General features: G+C 45.0%; 1 long non-coding RNA gene across 5 annotated transcripts in view; it reads left to right on the forward strand.

Moving 5' to 3' along the window:
• The window catches only part of LOC140470082 (uncharacterized), a 59451-nt gene that overhangs the window by 16745 nt on the left and 22940 nt on the right, over positions 1–19766 (forward strand). For 3 of the 5 annotated variants that reach the window (XR_011956357.1, XR_011956356.1, XR_011956355.1), the window contains exons 4-5: positions 9124–9250; positions 16087–16214. This is a non-coding gene — a long non-coding RNA (uncharacterized lncRNA). Of the gene's footprint in view, positions 1–9123; positions 9251–16086; positions 16215–16744; positions 19171–19766 lie in introns of those variants that run through there. The other 2 variants (XR_011956353.1, XR_011956354.1) reach the window with 1 other exon arrangement.

A 19766-nucleotide genomic window follows, 5' to 3' on the forward strand; every position in this document is an offset into this window, starting at 1 on the left:
ACACTGAATGACAAGGCCCTGGAGATGTTTGTAGAACAAAGAGATCTTGGACTGCAGGTTCATAGTCCTTGCAAGTCAAGTTGCAGGCAGGTAGGATGATGAAGAAGGTGTTCAGTATATTTTCCTTTATTGGTTTGAGCATTGAGTATTGGATGTGGGAGGTCATGTTGCTGTACAGGACATTCGTTAGGCCACTTTTGGAATAGTGTGTGCAGTTCTGGCCTGCCTCCTATCAGAAGGGTGCTGTGAAACTTGAAAGGTTTCAGAAAAGACTTACAAGGATGTTGTTAGGGTTGCAGGATTTGAGCTACAGGGTGAGGCATAAAAGGCTGGGTCTGTTGTCCCTGGAGTGCCATAGGCTGAGTGGTGATGTTATGGAGGTTTATACAATCATGAGGGGCATGAATAGAGTAAATGAACAAGATGTTTTCCCTGGAGTGGTGGTGTCCAGAAGTAGAGGACATTGCTTTAGGGTGAACAGATAAAATTTCAAAGGGGCCTAAAGGACAACTCTTTCATGCAGTAGGTGGAATGAGCTGCCAGAGGAAGTGGTGGAGGCTAGTACAATTAAAACATGTTAAAGGCATCTAAATAGACACATGATATGATTAGGAAGCGTTTACAGGGATATGGGCCAAGTGCTGGCAAATGGGAATAGATTAGGTTTGGATACCTGGTTGGCATGGATGAGTTAGACCGAAGGGTCTGTGTCGGTGCTATACATCTCGATGACTGTGGGATCATAACAGCTTACACTGTTCTGCTTCATCTCTGGGCTCCCTCATGACCACTTTGTCAATATCTTGCTTCCTCAGTCTCGAACAGACCCATTGGTCTGTTTAGTATTTGACTATTATTTTTACAGACATTTTTGTAAGTTAATTTTTCACTGCCGCCCAGTCCCTGACCATGTGCTGCTTATTAATTTTTTTCTGGAAAATCTTTGACAGTCAAGAATTCTTTTTTCTAATTAGCAAGTGCATTTTCCTTCCATTTCGAACTATCAAATTCTGCACCATTTTCATTCCCTGTAATCCGTTTTGCATTCCCTGAAACATCAACTGTGTTTCTCCTTCCACAATTACCAGTGATTAATGTCAAATCCCTGTTGCCTGTGGAGAGGGTGACGTTTGACTTTCTTGTACAGCTGCAGTTTGTGTGGTGAAGGTGCTCCCACAATGTGGTTGGATAAGAGACATTACAGAGTATTTATTACAGCAACAGTAAAGATCTGAATATAATGTTCGAATCAAGAACAGTTTGTAGTGTTATTATGCTGCTTATAATTTCATAAAAATATTATTGGGAACGTTAGACATAAAGCCAGAGAAGGATGATATTAGGTCAGGTGACCAAAACCATTGCCAAATAAGCAGGTTTTGAGGAATGTCTTAAAGGAGGAAAGCAGACCTGTTTGGTTTTAGCTGCAAATTTCAGACCTTGTTGCTTTGACAACTGTAAAAGCAGCCACACAGGTGAAGTAATGAATTAACAGGTCATTGGGAGTCTCGAAAAGAATGGGTTGTCGAGGTCTCAAGGGGTGTGTGATGCAGCGAGCTAGGGATGATCACAACCAGGAATTAAATCAAGGGTGAGAATTTTAAATTGAGGGATGTGGGCCGGATGCTGGCAGGTGAGACTAGATTGGGTTGGGATATCTGGTCGGCATGGACGGGTTGGATTGAAGGGTCTGTTTCCAAGCTGTACATCGCTGTGGCTGTATGTTGTTGATTATGAATAGGAGCCTTTTGGTGGATCAACAAGTTTTGGTACAAGGGAGTACTTGGGCAGCAGAGATTTAGTTTTTCTTGAGATTACAGGGAGGTTGAATGTGGGAAGCTGGCCAGGAGTGTTTTTGGATAATGAAGTCTGGAGATAACACAAGGTAGATGAGAGTATATGAGCTGAGATGAGGGTAGAATCAGCTAGAAATAGTGGTCTTGGAGTGGGACTGGGCTGTCACCCTCACCTCACCTCTGGGATTCAGTTAGTTGTCAGGTTGTGAATCAGGGCGGTAACACAATCGGGAGCTGAGTGGCCCTGGTGGAGCCTAAAATGAGTGTCACTGAGCTGACTGTTGCTGAGCAGCTGCTGCTTGGTAGCCCTGTTGATGACATCTTCCATCACTTTACTGCTGATCGAGTGTGGACTGATAGATGGAAATTGCCTGGGTTGGATTGCCCTGTGTTTTTGTGTTGAACATTCCTGGGCAATGTTCCACATTGTCGGTAGATGCCAGTGCTGGAGCGGTACTTGGCTTGGTGGGTGGCAAGTTCTGGAGCACAAACCATCAGTATTATTGCCAGAATATTGGTCGGGCCCATAGCCTTTGCACTACTTAACCACTTCTTGATGTTATTCAAACTGAATTGAACTGGCTTAAACTCACATCTGTGATGTTGGAAACCACTGGAGAAGGCTGAGATGGATCATCCCACTTTGCACTTCTGGCTGCAGATTGCTGCAAATGCTGTTGTCTTATCTGGTGCATGGGTGTGTGAGGCCCCTCCATCAGTAAGGGTGGGGATATCTGTGATGCTTCCTCCAGTGAGTTGTCTAATTATCCATCACCGTTCACAACTGGGTGTGGCAGAACTGCAGAGCTCCGATCTGTTCCATTGGATGTATGATCACTCAGCTCCTTTGATTACTGCTGATGCTGTTTGATATGCAGGTAGTTCTGTTTGGTCGCTTCACCAGGTTGGCACTTCATTTTTAGGTCTGCCTGGTGCTGCTCATGGCATGCCCTCCTTTACTGTCCATTGTGATGGGTGAGAGCAGGATTTACAAACCCATGATACTACAGATTGTGCTGGAGTACAGTTCTGCTGCTGTTGATGTCCCACAGTGCCTCATAGATACCCAGTTTGAGATCCTCCATCTCTTCAAATCTGTCCCATTTAGAACGGTGATAGTGCCACTCAACACGATGGAGGTTTTTCTCAACTTTAAGGCAAGACTTTGTCTCCAAAAGGAATGTGTGATGGTCGCTCTTACTGATACTGTCATGGACAGATGGATCTGCAGCTGGTCAATTCATAACAATGAGATCAAGTATGTTTTTCTCTCTTGTTGGTTCCCTCCCCACCCGCTGCAGATTCCGTTGAGCAGCTATATCCTTTAGGACCTGGTCAGCTCAGTCAGTAATTCTGTTGCAGAGCTAGTCTTGATTGTGGATATAGAAATCCTGTACCCAGAGTACATTTGACACCATTTTATTGCCTCAATGCTTCCTCCAAATGTTGTTCAACATGAAGGAGCACTGATTCATCAGCCGATGGAGGATGGTACATGGTAATTAGCAGGAGCCATGAGACTTCCTGGTCTCCGGAGTCAATGCTGTGTACTCCCAGGGCAAATCCTCCCTGTCTGTAGACCACTGTGCCACCACATCTGCCTGGTCTGTCCTGCCGGTGGGACAGGACATATCCAGAGATTTCAGGAGAAAGTGAAGACTGCAGATGGTGGAGATCAGAGTCAAGAGTCTGGTGCTGGAAAAGCACAGCAGGTCAGGCTGATGACTGGCTTAGGCTTGAAACGTCGATTCTCCTGCTCCTCGGATGCTGCCTGACCTGTTGTGCTTTTCCATCACCACAATCTCAATATCTTGCGATGGGGATGGTGGTGTCTGGTCATTGTCTGTAAGGGTTGATTTTGTGTGTATGACTATGTCAGGCTGTTCCTTGATTGGTCTGTGAGACAGCTCTGCACATTTTGGTCCCAAAATCCAGATGTTAGTGAGGAGGACGTTGCACCATCGAGAGGGCTGATTCTGTGGTTGTATTAAATGGTGCCTTCTTAGATGCCGAGTGGTCCATCCAGTTTCATTCCTTTGTTGAAACTTTGCAGTGATTAATACAGTGAGTAGCTGGCTGGGCCACTGTCAGGTTGGCAGGGCTTTTTCCACCATTGACAATGGTTCCATGGAGATCAGGAGATTCCTAATTCCAGTTATTTTTTCTTGAATTCAGATTCCACCACCTGCCAAGATGGGATTCGAACCAGGACTTCAGTCGTTTGTTTTAATATTTTGGATAAAATTTAAATAAATTAGGTTTGTTCACTCGCTTTAAATATCACTTACCCAGGTTTTGTTTTTTTGTGAAACACTGTCCATCATCCTGTCTCCTCCATCCTTCTCTCCAACAACAAGAGTTTGGTGCGCATGGAGTTTCTCTGTCACTAAGACTGAGATAATCCGATCTGCTGCTTCCCTCCCTCCCACTCGCCCACGGAGCCAAACTGCCTCACGTGGTGTTCCTGGTTTTTGTCCTAAACCTACATCTTCCTCCAGTCTCTTGTCAAGCCTTATCAAAGCTCACCTTGACCCTTTACCCTAATCTCACTAAACTATAGACTTTCCAACTCTCTTTTCTCCTCCTCCTCATCAGTCCCCCTCACCGATTCACAGATATTGTTCCTTGTTCTGTCTTTTCTGGTTATGTCCTTCTCTCCCAAAATCCTGCTCCATCTCCACTCTCCAACTCCTTTCTGAATTCCTTGCATTTGGTGTCCTTGGTCCCTTCTGTGTCTCACGTACATACTACCAGGAGGTGACATTGTGCAAAAGCACCATGTTGGGTTTCACATGTACACTGACGATGCCCAGCTCTCCCTCCCCATCATCCCTCTCCATTACTCCACTGTTACTCAGTTATTAAACTGCTTACCACATTCCCACTACTCGATTAGGTGCAGTTTCCTCCAATGAAACATTGTAGTGGTTAAACCCGTTGCCTGACAAATTCCTTTCCCTTACTGCTGAGCCTCTCCCTCTCACTGGGAACTATGCAGACATCCACAATCCCAAACACCAGGAATTCCAATCTCTTAAACATTGTTTGTCTCCTCCTCACCCCAGCTCCATTGCTACTGAAACCCCTTACCCGTGTCTGTGTTGCCTTAAACGTGACGAATCCGAAACAGAATCCTTGATTCTGTGACTGACTCAGAATCTGGTTTCAAACTCCCCTCTCAGTATTTACCCTCTGACACATCAGTATTTATTCTGTCAAACCCCTTCAGAATCTGGTGGTGTGGTCTGATTGTAGGTGGTGGAAATGGCAGAGGATGATGTGTTGTATCTGGGTGGAAGGTAAGGACTTAGGGGAGTGTTCTATCCTTGTTGCAGTTGGATGTGTGGGTTTCAAAGGCAGAGGTGCAGGAAGTGGAGGAGATCTCGTGGGTGGTATTGACCACATGGGAGGGGAAATTGCAGTCCTTGAAATAATGGGGCCATTTGGTATGTTCTGGCCTCACTGGAACACTGCAGTAAGCATGAGACAGAGATGTTGGCCAGGGAACAGGCTCATGTGTTAAAGTGACAGGCAGCTGTTTGATTCAGACAGGGGGAGGATCCCACCACTGACCTCACAATGGGGTCCAGCTGATTGGTGGAAGCTTCGGACCAATAGGAAAAAATGATGGGACTGGTGGACCAAGTGGAACCAGCTGGTCATCCAAACAATGGGAGTGAATAAGGGGCGTGGCCAGTGGGATGACACGTCACCAGTAACTCTGCCTGTGCAGTGCCACGTGACTCGGCAGTTTGTGAATGTGGGAGATGCAAACAGGGAAGGGGAGAGTGGCCTCGGAGTCAGGGAGGTAATGAGGCACTTTAGACTGGGAAATTTTAATTACCCTCTGTGCGGTTCATAAGTCTGAATTAGAAACTCTTAGTCCCGCGTTTGCAGCAGATGGGAAAATGGCTGCGGCCCTCAGGCGGTGACAGGTTCTGGGATATGGCCGCCATCTTTATTATGGGTAAGGTACAGTGAGGCGCATGTGCATGTCCCCTTCCTAGGATGGGGGGGGGGGGGGGGGGGGGGAGGGGGGGTGCGATTTGAAGAGAGGCATTTACACATCAAGCACATACCAAGAAAAAAGTATGTCTTTATATACTTCCTGTACTGACTGTGTGAGTTTTGTTTTGTGAATTCATTTCATAGGATATTAAATCGGAATAATTGAGGCTGGGATCTCAAAAGCAAGTTTTTACAGTCAATGGAGTCATCAGGATCTGAATATAATTGGCATTTAACTGTGGAAGGAGAAAGTCTGTCTGATCTGTTTGTGGGAAAATATCCCCAATATTTTTGTTAAGCAGAAAGATGTACAAATTCATGGTTGGGTCACCCTTTGGGTATGTGCTCTGTTCTGGGCCCTGCAGCAGAGGAAGGAGGTATTGGCCTGAGAGGGAGCACAGATTTATCCAGATTACACCTCGTCTCTTTGTAAGAACTCTCAGATTTAGACCCAATCACCCACTCCATGATGTTAAGCTGTAAACTTCCCATTAAAATTCCTTTTGGACTCAAATTCCAGTACCTTTTCAGGTGGAATGTTCCAGCTTCTGACAACTGTCTGTTCATTCAGAAACTACTGAGGTCCATGTTGACTCTGGGGTTACAAAGGGCTGAATTGGAAGATGAGGTGCTGTCCCTGAGCTCCCATTGAGATGCATTGGGACAGTACAGTAGGCTGAGGGCAGTGTAGGTGTGAGCAGACAATGAAAATGACGGCTACGCTGTGAGGGCTGCTTGGCTCAATGAGAGTGTTCTGGAGTTGGGTGCAAACAGAGTGAGGTGAGACAGAGAGAAGGTGAAGCTGAAACTCCGTTTTAGTTCAGGCCTTTCAGAAATTCACAGTCCCAATGGGAACAGCCAGTTTTTAAGTGATACCTGCGGAGTATTTGTTAACAGTTTTTAAAGTATTTTTCCTGAGGGCAGTTAAGAGTTAACCACATTGCTGTGGGTCTGGAGTCACATGTAGGCCAGACCAGGTGAGGATAACAGTTTCCTTCCCTACAGGACATTAGTGAACCAGATGGGTTTCTAACAATCGACAATAGTTTCATGGTCATCATTCGCCTTTCCATTCTAAATTGTATTGAATTCCGATGCTGCCATCAGCCATGTTGGGATTCTATCCCTAATCCTCGGAACACTGTACATATCACTCATCTGGCAGGAATACCATTAAGCCATTGCCTCCCTTTTTAGCAATGTTTAAAAGAAATTTCCTTCATTCTGCGTGTACAATTAGAGTTAAAATACTGTAACGTCCATGTGTCAGCCTCTCCAAAAGGTCAATCAAAAGAAATTTGTTTGGGAGTGAAATATTTCACTTTTTTGGGCCAGTTTATTCAACAAAAATTAATCTAAATAAAAATCTTATGCCTCGGGCATGTAATTTCTGAAGCCGGAGGGGGATTACAGAGACAGGGAGGGTTGTGGGGCCAGAGGGGGATTGTTGTCCAAACATCACTGTGGTGTACATGGACTGCAGCATTTCAGGGAGGCGGTTAACCACCACTTTCTCCAAAACAAGGAAAGGTGGCCAATAAATACTGGTCTGGGCAGCAAAGGCAACCCCCAGTGAATAAAACCAAGCAGTGACCTCTCTGAGCTGACTTGCTGTGAAGTTAAAACCTTCTCTGGAAATGGAGTGGGCAGAGATGAGAAACAGTGACATTTCACAGCTGGCCTCAGAGAGACCTCACCCTTGGAAATACTCAGAGCCGGGGATCAGCTCAGTGAGTTTCAGTCTCTTCAAATATCAATCTTTGTCGGTTTTATTTTATTTAATCTACAATCGTGAGTCCGGTGAAGATTTCTTTTTAATATCTTAGGGTCTCTTGATTCAATGTTTAAGATATAAAACGTAAGCATTAAGATATTCTCGGGCAGTATTTTTCGAGCAGTCAGACTGTGCCTTTGTCTTGGTCTGTAGATTGTGAAGGCGCAGAACTGGCCTGTTGTAGAGTGGCGTGCTGTTCCTGTTGGATGTGGGAGATTAGGGAGAGTTTCAATAATCTTGATGATTGTCTGCAGGAAGTGTGATTGCAAATCCTGTTGGATCACAAGGATTTGCGGAGGAGTGATTAAAGGCAGTGAGGAATTGACAGGAGCCGGGGAGTGTGATAGGTGGCAGTGTCAGGAATGCAGAATACTGCAGATACAGTCAGGTAGATGGGTTACCGCCAGGAAAGCGAGTAGTGCTAGGCAGGTACTGCAGGAGTCTCCCGTGGCTATCCCCATCTCAGACAAGTATTCTGTTTTGGAAAATGTAGGTGGTAATAGACTTTCAGGGGAAAGTCGCACTGACAGTCAAGTTACTGGTTCTGAGACTGGCTTCTAACATAATGTGAGGTATATCCAGTTCCACACGATCGATGGTGATAGGGGACTCTCTAGTCAGGGGCACAGTCTGCCGTTTCTGCAGCTGACAGTGAGACATCAGAATGGGGTGGTGCTGCCCTGGTGCCAGTGTCAAGGATGTCTCTGAGGGAGCAGAATATTCTCATAAGGGAAAATAACCAGTGGGAGGTCATTGTACATTGGTACCAATGGCATAGGAAGGGGAAAGCATGGGGCCCTGAAGAGCAGGGAGATTTGCTCGTGCCACTCGGGAGGCATTAAACCAGTGAGGGAGTCGGGGTAATCCTAAAGAGATAGTGAGAAAAGAGGTGAGTCTGAGGCTGGTACTGTTCACCAGTCAGACTGTCAAGGCAGGCAAGAGCAAGTCACAGAATGAGGTGGGACGGACCAGTTGCACTGCATTTATTTCAGTGCAAGAGACCTGACAGGTCAGGCAGGTGGGCTCAGGGTATGGTTTTGAACATGGCACTGGGATATTACAGCAATTACAGAGGCATCACTCAGGGATGGATAGGATGAACAGCTTAATGTTCCAGGGTACAGATGCGAAAGAAAGGGGGCAACAGAGCAGGGAGAGAGGTGTTTTTGATTAGGGATAACATAATGGCTGGGCTTCGGGAGGATATTCCTGGGAGTACATCCAGGCAAGTTATTTGGTTGGTACTGAGAAATAAGAAAGGGATTACCATCTTACTGGGATTGTATTATCGACTCTCTCCCAATGGTCAGCGGGGAATTGAGACACACAATTTTACCAGGACACCTCAGTTATCTGTAAGAATAATATGGATACAATGATAAGTGGTTTTAACTTTACCAACATGGCCTCGGAGTGCTGTAGTGTTAAGGGCTTGGATGGAAAGGTATTTGTTCAGTGTGTACGAGAACATTTCAGAGTCAGTTTGTAGGATGTACCTACTCGAGAAGGAACAAAACCTGACCTGTTTTCTTTATTCATTCACAGGATGAGGCTGTCACTGGCTCGACCAGCATTTATTGCTGCGTTTACCCAGAGGGCAGTTTACCCAGAGGGCAGTTAAGAGGCTGGTACACGTTGCTCTAGGTCTGGAGTCCCATGCAGACCAGACCAGGTAAGGATGGCATTTTCCTTCCCTAAAGGTCATAAGTGAACCACATTGGTTTTTCCAACAATTGACAATGGATTTCTTGTCGTCACTAGATTTTTTCCCAGATATTTATTGAATTCACGTTCCAAAATCTGCAGTGATGGGATTCAAACCCGGGTCCCCAGAACGTTATCTGGGTCTATGGATTAACTGTCTAGCGATAAGTTCACTCCGTCATCGCTGCCTGTTAGGAAATGAGGCAGGGTGAGTGACTGAGGTATCAGTGGAGCAGCGCATCAGCACCAAAAATCCCACAGTATTGTGGCTCAGTGGTTAGCGCTGCTTCCTCAGCACCAGGGACCTGGGTTTGATTCCAGTCTCGGGCAACTGTCTGTGCTGGAGTTGGCACTTTCTCCCCAGTGTCTGTAAGGGTTTCCTTTGGGTGTTCCAGTTTGCTCCCACAGTCCAAAGATGTGTAGGTTAGTTGGATCAACCATGTTATATTGCCCATAGTGTCTAGATGCAGTATGAGGTTTTGGGATGTGCAGGCAAATCTCTGCCTGATGTGAAAAGCTCCTTTTGGGGAGGTGTGTCCGCATTTCCCATGGCGGCAAGGGAGGGTCAAGGGTGTGGAGCGTGGGTTGGTGGGAGGGTGTGGACTGAACATGGAAAGTGCAGTGGGAATGGTCTCTGCGGAACGCAGATAGAGGTGGGGAGGGAAATATGTCTCTGGTGGTGGGGTCTGACTTTAGGTAGCAGAAATAACAGAGGTTAATGCGCTGTGTCTGGAGATGAGTGGAGTGGAAGGTGAAGAACGCAGGGTTATATTCTTTATTGTGTCTGGAGGGGTGGGGTAAAGGCGGAGGTGCAGGAAGTGGAGGGTATGTGTTGGAGCGCATTGTTGATCAAGTCAGAGGAAAATTACAGTGCTTGAAGTCGGCCTTTCTGGGATGTCCTGGAGTAGGATCCAAAGAGATTAAACAAATATATCACAGACAAAAGATTAACTGGACCAGAGAATAGGACCCCTTAAAGGTCAACAAGGCTGTCTATGGAACCACAGTGGGTGCAAAAGATATGGAAATATTTCACTTCATATTTACTGGAGAAGTGTATGGAAGCTGGAGTGTTTGGAGAAATAAACAGTGATAACTTGAAAAGTGTCCGTGTTACAGAGGAGGTGGGACTGGATGTCCTAAATCGCATCAATGTGGATAAAGCCCTGGAAAATGATCAGATGTATCCTAGAACTTTCTGGAAATCTAGGGAAGTGATTGTTGGGCCTCTCCTGAGGTATTTGTATCGTTGATAGCGACAGGTGAGGTGCCATTATTTTTTTTAAAAGTGGTAAGGAGAGGCCATGGAACAAGACAACAGTGAGCCTGAAGTCGGTGGCAGGCAAGTTGTTAGAAGGGATTCTGAGGGACAGGATATCCATCTATTTGGAAAGGTAAGGAATGATCAGGGAGAGTCAATGTGGCTTTGTACATGCACAATTGGGTCTCACTAACTTGAGTGAGTGTTTTGAAGTGACAAAGAAAATTGATTAAGCCAGGTAGTGAACGTTGTTAATATGGACATTCAACAAGGTTCCACAAAGCAGACTGGTTCGCAGGGTTAGATAACATGGAATGCAGGGAGAGCAAGCCATTACAAAACTACCTTGAAGGTAGGAGACAGAGGATGATGGAGGGTTGCTTTGCGGACTGGAGGCCTGTGAGCAGCAATATGCTGCAAGGATGGATATTGGGCCCTGAAATAAATGACTTGGATGTGAATATATGAGGTATGGTCAGTAGGTTTACAGAAGACACCAAAATTGGAGATGTAGTGGAGAGTGAAGAAGGTTAGTTCAGAATACAACAGGATCTTGATCAGATGGGCCACTGGAGCAAGGAATGGCAGACGGAGTTCAATTTAGATAAATGTGAGCTGTTGTATTTTGGAAAGGCACATCAGGGCAGGACTTATACACTTAACGGTAAAGTCCTGGGGAACATTGCTGAACAAAGGGACCTTGGAATGCAGGTTCATAGTTCCTTGAAAGTACAGTCACAGGTAGGCAGGGGAGTGAATGCAGCATTTGATACGCTCCCTGTTATTGGTCAATGCATTGAATGCAGCTATTGTGATGTCATATTGTGGCTGGACAGGGCACTGATTAAGGCCCTTCTGGAATTCTGTTTTCAGTTCCAATCTCCCTGTTCTTAAAATAATGTTGAGAAACTTGAAAGGTTTCAGAAAACGTTTGCAAGGATTTTGCCAGGATTGGGACGGTTTGAGCTATTGGGAAAGGCTGAATAGGCTGTGAGTATATTCCCTGGAGAGTTGGAGGCTGAGAGGTGATCTTATAAAATCATAAAGGTATGGATAAGGTGAGCAGTCAGGGACATTTTGCCAAGTTCGGTTGGTCCAGAACTAGAGGGTACAGGCATAAGGTGAGAGGGAAAAGATTTAAAAGGGATCTAAGGGACATCTTATTCATGTTGAGGGCATTGCAAGTATGGAATGAACTGCCAGAGGAAGGGGTGAAGGCTAGCACAATTGCAGCATTTAAAAGGCATTTGATTTGGGTACATGAAGAGGAAGGTTTTAGAGGGATAAGGGTGAACCGCTGGCAAATGGGACTCCATTAATGCTCTCCGTTATTGGTCAATGCATTGAATACAGAAGCTGGGATGTCATATTGTGGTTGGACAGGACATTGATTCAGCCACGTCTGGAATTCTGTTTTCAGTTTGAATTTCTCTGTTCTGGGAAGGATGTTGTGAAACTTGAAAAGGTTTGGACAAGATTTACAAAAACGTTGCCAGAATTGGAGGATTTGGCCTACAGGGAGAGGCTGAATAGGCTGGGGCTATTTTCTCTGGTGAGTCCAAGACTGAGAGGTGACTTCATGGAGATTTATAAAATCACGAGGGGCGTGGATAAGGTGAGCAGCCGGGGTCCTATTTCCTCAGGTTAGGTGGGTCCAAAACTAGAGCACCTGGGTTTAAATTGAGAGGGCAAAGATTTAAAAGGGATCTAAGTGGCAACGTTTTCAAGCTGAGTGTGGTGTGTGTATGGGAGGGGCTACCAGATGAAGTAGTGGAGGCTGATAAAATCACAACATTTAAAAGGCTTCCAACTGGGTACATGAATAGGAAGGGTTTTGATGGATACAGGCCAATAGCTGGTAAATGGGAATCCATTAGTTTAGGATTCCTCGTTGGCACAGACGAATTGGACCAAAGGTCTGTTTCTTTGATCTTAATAAATTAAGATGCATTCCTCTATTTTGCGGAGAGCTAGCTGAAGCACAGATAATTATCCTTGGAGCTGAGAAGGTGAAGCAGTGATTTCGACCTGGTGCAGATTTGGTTCCAAGGTCTTGAATTTGCAGAGAGAGAGAGAGGAATTGTTAACACTGTCATAATTTTTAGTAACTACTTTCAAGTAATTGGCAAATAATACAAGGTGAAAATGTGAACACTATTTTACTCAGTAAGTTCTGAGCATCTGGAACAGTCTGAACGACACAGATTCAGCAGGTATTCTGAAACAGACTTAGAATTTTACTTTTTAAGGAAAGATTTGGGGGGCTATGGGCACGTGGGAGGGGACTTGGGACAGGCTTGCAGCAGGTTGAATAGCCCCCAGGCCCTGTGCTCTGTGATACTGCCCCATTCACTGTGAATGATGAAGCTCATCCCAGGGCAGAGAGAGGGATCAGCCCTCCACTCTCATCACAATGGGGCCCGGCTGATTGACGGCAGCTCCAGACCAATGGGAGGAGAGTCTGTGCGGTCCTGCAGCCAATGGGATTGAATGAGGGGTGTGGCCAGCAAGACAACTCATGTCCATGAGCTGTGCAGGTGCAGTGTCACTGTTTGGGGTTGGGAGAGAGAGCAGAGACTGGGACAGAGGCTGTGGGACCTGAATTACAAACTCCCGGGAAATTAAAACCAAAAGAACTGTGGAAGATGTAAATCAGAAACAACGGGATTGTTGTAAAGGAGTTCATTCTCGGTCATGGATTGTAATCGATTGGCATTGTCACGTCGGTTCCAGTGCCGTGGGGAAACACTGGAAATATGATGAATGTAATGTAGGTTTCAGTTATTAAACTGTAAAAAGTGCAGAACAATTTACAAGGATGTTGCCAGGTCTCAGGGGTCTGAATTATAGGGAGAGGTTGGACAAGTGAGGATTTTATGTTCAGAGCAGAGGAAACTGAGGGGGTTCTTTTTTAGAAGTGTATAAGACCATGAGAGGCATGGATAAGGGGAATGCACTCAGTCTTTTTCCCAGGAACTCAAGGATTGGACGGCTTGATTGGATCAGTTTAAGATTAGAGGAGAAAGAATAAAAGGGAAGCTGAGGAGCAACTGTTTTACACAGAGGGTGGTATGTATATGGAATGAGCTGGCAGTGGAAGTGGTTCAGGCAGGAACACTCACAACAGGTAAAAGATATTTGGACAAATACATGGATAGGAAAGGGTCAGAACCAAATGGGCCAAGTGCAGGATGGACAGCGTGGATGGACATTCTGGTCGGCATGGGCTAGTTTGGGCCAAAGGGCCTGTCTCTGCTGCAGGATGCTATGACTCTAAGTGCATTTGCTATTTCTCCGATTAACTCTGTTGGTATCCTGGGATGTATTCCATCAGGGCAATGAGACTTGTCTACCTTTAGCTCCATTAACTTGTCCAGCTCTAACTCTTTCGTGATAATGGTTATTATCTAGATTCTCACCTTCCTTAGTCTCCTTATCAATTACTGGCATGTTCTTCGTATCCTCCACTATGAAGACTGACTGCTGTGTGCTCATATTCCTGAACCCTGCTGGATAGGAATAACTAGGCACAGAACTCTGAGAGGTCTTCTTTGAGTCTTTATTGATGAGACACGGCAGTTACATGGATAGTGTACATGCAGAACACCTTCAGGCAGCATCAGGTAACTCCCCGCCTGTCCGATGTACAGCTCCCATTCTTATACCTTTGTGGTTTGGGACTTTGAATAGAGACTGTTTCTCAGTATTATCTCCATGGCAGCAGCAGTTAGAAAGTCGAGTTCAGTTCAGCACTTTGTGGTTAAACCACACACCCGTCCCCCACGCCCCCATGGCTCCCTCAAGTATCTGACAGGCACTTCAGTTTCAGTGGGGTATCTATCAGGATTCTGATGTGGAGGAGCTGGTGGTGGGGTGGACAAGGTTAAAAACCACACAACACCAGGTTATAGTCCAACCGGATTATTTGGGAGTACAAGCTTTTGGAGTGTGTTGTGATTTTTAATTTAATCAGGATTATCTCTATGGTAACAGTTAAGTGCTTCAACAATTACAGAGGCAATATGTTCCCCACACAATAGGTTCCCCTCTAGCAGTGTGAACTGATATTCTGGCCCTGGGGATAGTTATTCATCACTGTTCTCCCCCAATCCCATCTAGCTTTGTATTGATCTTTAAAGTTTTTCTAATCTCCTTGGTCTTTGCCAATCTGTGTGCATTCTATTTCAGTTTGATAGACTCCCTTATTTCCTCAGACACCCCCGGCAGATTATTCCTTTTCCTACAGTCCTTCCTTTTCCCTGATATATACTTTTGCTGAGCATTTAAAAAAAATGTTTTGATATTCCCGCACTGTCCGTCAACTTTCCCACCATAAAGTCTTTGTTTTCAATCTACATTAGCCAACTCCTGCCTCATCCTATTGTAGTCTCCTTTTGTTTAAGCACTGGATCTTGGGAGTGGATCTAATCTTCCAGCTTTCCATCTGTGTTCTAAGTTCAACCAGACTTCTCAGAATTCTTTTATCCGATTACGAGGGGAGGTGATGTTTCCTGGGTGTTTTGGTTTTCATTGTCAGAGACCTTGGCTTTGTAATAAAGTACAGGATAGATATTCACAACAGAGTATTCTGGACGCTGCGAATGTATGACACAATCTAAAACCATAAATCACTCTCTCCCATCAGTTTAAAATTGCAAAATCATTATCTCCTACACACTTCCTCACGATCTAAGCTTGGAATGCTAATCCACCTGACTATCTGTCATTTTCCGAAAATCTCCTTTGGTGAAGGTGGTGAGTTTTGGATTCAGCTTTCCAGTTATTACCGTAAGAAGATAAGCACTGGGCACAGGAGAACCAGCCCCACCATGTAATACAGTGATGATTGAGCTCACCTCGGTCTCAGCTGGATTTTCCCGCCTGCTCTCTCTCACGTTTCAACTCATTGCAAATTAAAAATCTGTATCTCATCATTATAATTGGCTCATTGCCCTGGCATCCACTGCATTTTGAATAGGGAATTCCACAGATTCACAACACATTTTGACAAGTACATTCTTCCATATGAGAATAGAATAGAGTCCCTCTCGTGCAGAAACAGGGTATTCATCCATTGAGTCCACACCAACCCTACAATGAACATCCCATTCAGACCCACTCGTTCCCTGTAACATTCCATTTCCCATGGCTAATTGTCTAACCGGCACGTGCATGGACGCTATCAACAATTTAGCATGAGCATTCCATCTAACCTGCACATCTTTGGACTGTGTGAGGAAACTGGTGAACTGCACGAAACCATGCAAACATGGGGAGAATGTGTAAACTCCGCACAATCGCCTAAGGTCCCTGACGCTGTGAGGCAGCAGTGCTAGCCACTGAGCCACCTCTGCTTCAAACCTACTGCGCCTTATTAACCTCCCTATCCCCCAATTGGCTGAATCTATGTTCCCTACGTCAGAAATCAGGTTGTCCAAGCGGATGTCTCAGTAAATCCCAGTGACAGCCCACATGTCCCGTGTGTCTGAATGGGGATCCGATACACAACATCCTCCATCCAACACTTTTCATTCACGTTCCAGAGACAGGGCTCCAGTGGCTGCATGAGGACTGCAACTCCCAAATTCCGTGGCAGGGAGCGCACGTTTGTGGTGAACCTGGCACTGCACACATACAGAATGTGGGTGTGTTTTGGAGCGTGTGCTTTGGGGTAAGTAGTGGAAAGTATTTCACACTGTGATTGTCTGGAGGAGGAACGTATTTGCTTGTAGTATTGATCTGTTGGAGGGTCAAAGTGTCACCACACCCACATGGGACCAAGTTACATTCCCAACTTGTCATAACACTGGAATCGACCAATGAGAAACAAAGAAGGATGTGACCCATTCTCCCAGACTGAAGGTTCCTCTTCTGTCCAGGATCTGCCACCTCCCTGTCTGTTTCCTTTTGTTTCATTCTGCTGTTACATTATTGACTTGCAGCAACTGAAGGGAAAGGAAGTGAACCCAGAAAGGGTGCAGAGTCTAACCAGGGACGGGATGTGGTGGCATTGACCTGTTTATCAACAACTCCATGAGAATGTGGAGGGTGTACATTAGGGGGTAGGAGAGTCAGAATGGTGAGAGAGAGTAAGTGGGCTGGAGGGTTACAGCTTTGGGGGAAGAAAGGGGAAAAAGATATTCCAGAGAAACTAGATTAGTCTGTTCTGAGTTTCTCATCTGTGCATGTTCCTTTATACAGGGTGCTAGATGGTGAAGATTTGCAGACTGAAATATCAACATCAGGTGCCGATCCTGATAAAGTTAATCAGAATTTGAAGAATCAAAGATGGAGAATCACTCGGCCAAAATCCTGTAACACTCTCCCTCCCAGCATTGTCGGTCTATCTGCGCCAAATGGACTGTGAATTGTACAAGACAGCAGCTCACGACCATCTTCTCAATGGTAACGAGAGATGGGGAATAAATGCTGGCTGAGCCACTGATGCCCATATCCTGGAAACGGTTTCTATCCCTAGTTGCTGAAACCCAGTTGATGTTACTGCAGGATGATGAGGGATGCTGAGTGCATCCTCCAGGAGGCAGCACCATCACATTACCCCTGCCTACACCCACACAGTAACACAGCAACATCACTGGAACAAAAGGCAGTGAAGCCAAAGGAGGACTTAGATATAGTTCTTCGAGGTAAAGTCATGAAAGGGGATTGGAACACAGCAGGAACAGGAGACTGAGCTGGATGGTCAGCTGTTTCCCATTGAATGGTGGAGCAGGATTGAAAGGCTGAATGGTCTCCTCCTGCTGCTATCTCCCAGGTATGTATATAGTCATGGAGCCCGGGTAGGAAGAAGTGGGCAGGGATTCTCCAGGAGATTGCACTTCCACATCAGTTTTCAGTGAGGGATGGTTTGATGGATTTTATTTAATATTTATCTTTAACACAAGGTTTGTGAATTTGGTTTTAAAATATTGTAGCTATTTATTCCACAATAAATAAAACTAAAAGAAAAGAAATGAAACTATCTGAATATAACAGTTTTTAAAAATTTCAAACGCCCTGTAAAACAAAATCCTGTCTATTCCCAGACACCATCACTTTCCAGTTACTCAAACTCCAGGGAAATATTCCCTCCCTGTCTGAACCTTTGGTTTGATTTAACTGTTTTTCAGTTCTCCTTCTGTGAGCTGTGAAGTGTTCTTTTTCCCCCCATTTCTCCTACCCAGAAGTGTTATCTCACACAGCTGAGCAACCTTCCCACGTTCATCATTACGCCATTTTGGGTTTTTGTTAATATATAATCACCAGCAGTAAACCACCCGTGTAATCAATCGAATATTTACACACAAAGCCCATTACGGGCAAAGCAAGCTATTACAAATGACAGAGTGGGAAGGGACCAAATCAAAGTAGAGTTAGGGGTGAGATGGCAGCAGTGGAGATAAAGCACTGTATCCCCTGCGATGCCCACCTCTGTCTGAAGGCATCGAGAGCATTGATACATACCACATGCTCCTTCTCCAAGGACACCCTGCTTTATCCTCAATCATAGAATAGAATCCCAACAGTGTGGCAGGAGAGAATTGGTCCATCAAACCCCACCAACTCCAAAGAGCATCCCACCTGGAGCACTCCATCCTTTTGACACTGCATTTCCCATGGCTGATCCACTGAGTCTGCACAATCCTGGACACTGTGGACAATTTCGCACAACTGCTCCACCTAACCCACAAATATTTGAACTGTGCGAGGAAACCAGAGCACCTGGAGGGGGCCCACACAATCTTAGGGGAATGTGCAAACTCCAAACAGACTGTTGACCAAGGCTGGACTCCAACCTTGTACCTGGTGCTGTGAAGCAGCAGTGCTATAATCACATTTTAAATCAAAACAGATGATCCCTGCTCATTGTCACGTTGCTGTTTGTGGAGACTTATTGCCCAGAGAGACATCCTGAGATGCAGAAAGAGACAATATAAATTCAGTCAACTCCAGCCGAGTTAATGTGATTAACAACAACATCAATACTCCAACAGTGCCATCAGACCTCGTACCTACTCTATTATTTATGATTTTTAATCCATGGGAAGTTTGTTACCAGCTTCGATGACAGCCATAATGCTCTGACCACTTTGACGGAGCCAGTGCAAGTCAGTTCTAATAGTTATCAACAGATTGAATCTAAACAGGATGCCCCACAACAGGAAGTGCTCTGACACTCAATGCCCGTAAGCCAAGGTCATTTTCCTAAAACCACTCACGTCTGGTAATACCATTGAAGATATTTTACACAGTAACCTTTCAGTCTCAATTGTCAGTTCCAGTCCATGAAGCAGTCAGTAACATGCACCAGTGAATTGAATTCTAACAGCAGCATTGCCCTGACAGGAGAGATTGAGGAGTTTGAAGCTGTCTTCTCTGGAGTATCTAAACATGAAACACTTCAAATGAACAAAAATCTTAAAGAGCTTGAGAGGATAGATACAGGAAGGATGTGCTCTCTGGCTGGTGTGCCTGGAATAAAATAAGCACTAACTACGGTATCTTCACCCAGCATCCCCTTTAGCTGCATAAAAGTTTAATATTTATTTGCTGCTCTAATTACACTCCCAGTTTTAACTGCTGTAATGTTGATGACTATGCAAATGTATAAAATATAATTTAATCCATCCCAAAACCTCTCTGTACCTGTGTCTCACTTGTGCTCACCGAGACACTCATTCAATCTGACCTCTTTACAAACCCTGCCCGGATATTTCCTTAGAGGGCTCAGAATGAAATATTCACAGAATTGTTACTGTGCAAAAGGAGGCTGATTGCCTCATCAGCTCTCCAAAGGATCACCTCACTGAATGCTATTATTCTCCCTTTACCCCATAAACCTTCCCATTCGTCCGATTCTAATAACACCGGCGAGTTCACAAGTAACCACAGCGATTGGATTTGTTTTGTTTGTTCATGGGATCATGGCATCACTTGCTGGGACAGCATTTGTCATCCATTCTAACTGCCCAGGAGATGGTTCAGAGTCAACCATGTTATTCAGTGTCTAGTTTCATATGTAGACTGGACCAGGTCAGAGTTAATACAGTTTCCCAGACCCAATGACATGAAGAGTTGATTTCTGGCCTATTATCTTATTTCTGAAATGATAATGAATAATTTTTGCAGTTGAATTAAAAGTGAAAGACCAAAATGTGTTTTATTCTGATTGACCACATCTTCCTATTTTCTCAGTTGTTATTGACAGTCTCATTCCTCTCGC

Source organism: Chiloscyllium punctatum, chromosome 50, assembly GCF_047496795.1.
Source record: "Chiloscyllium punctatum isolate Juve2018m chromosome 50, sChiPun1.3, whole genome shotgun sequence".
In the NCBI taxonomy this organism is placed as follows: domain Eukaryota; kingdom Metazoa; phylum Chordata; class Chondrichthyes; order Orectolobiformes; family Hemiscylliidae; genus Chiloscyllium; species Chiloscyllium punctatum.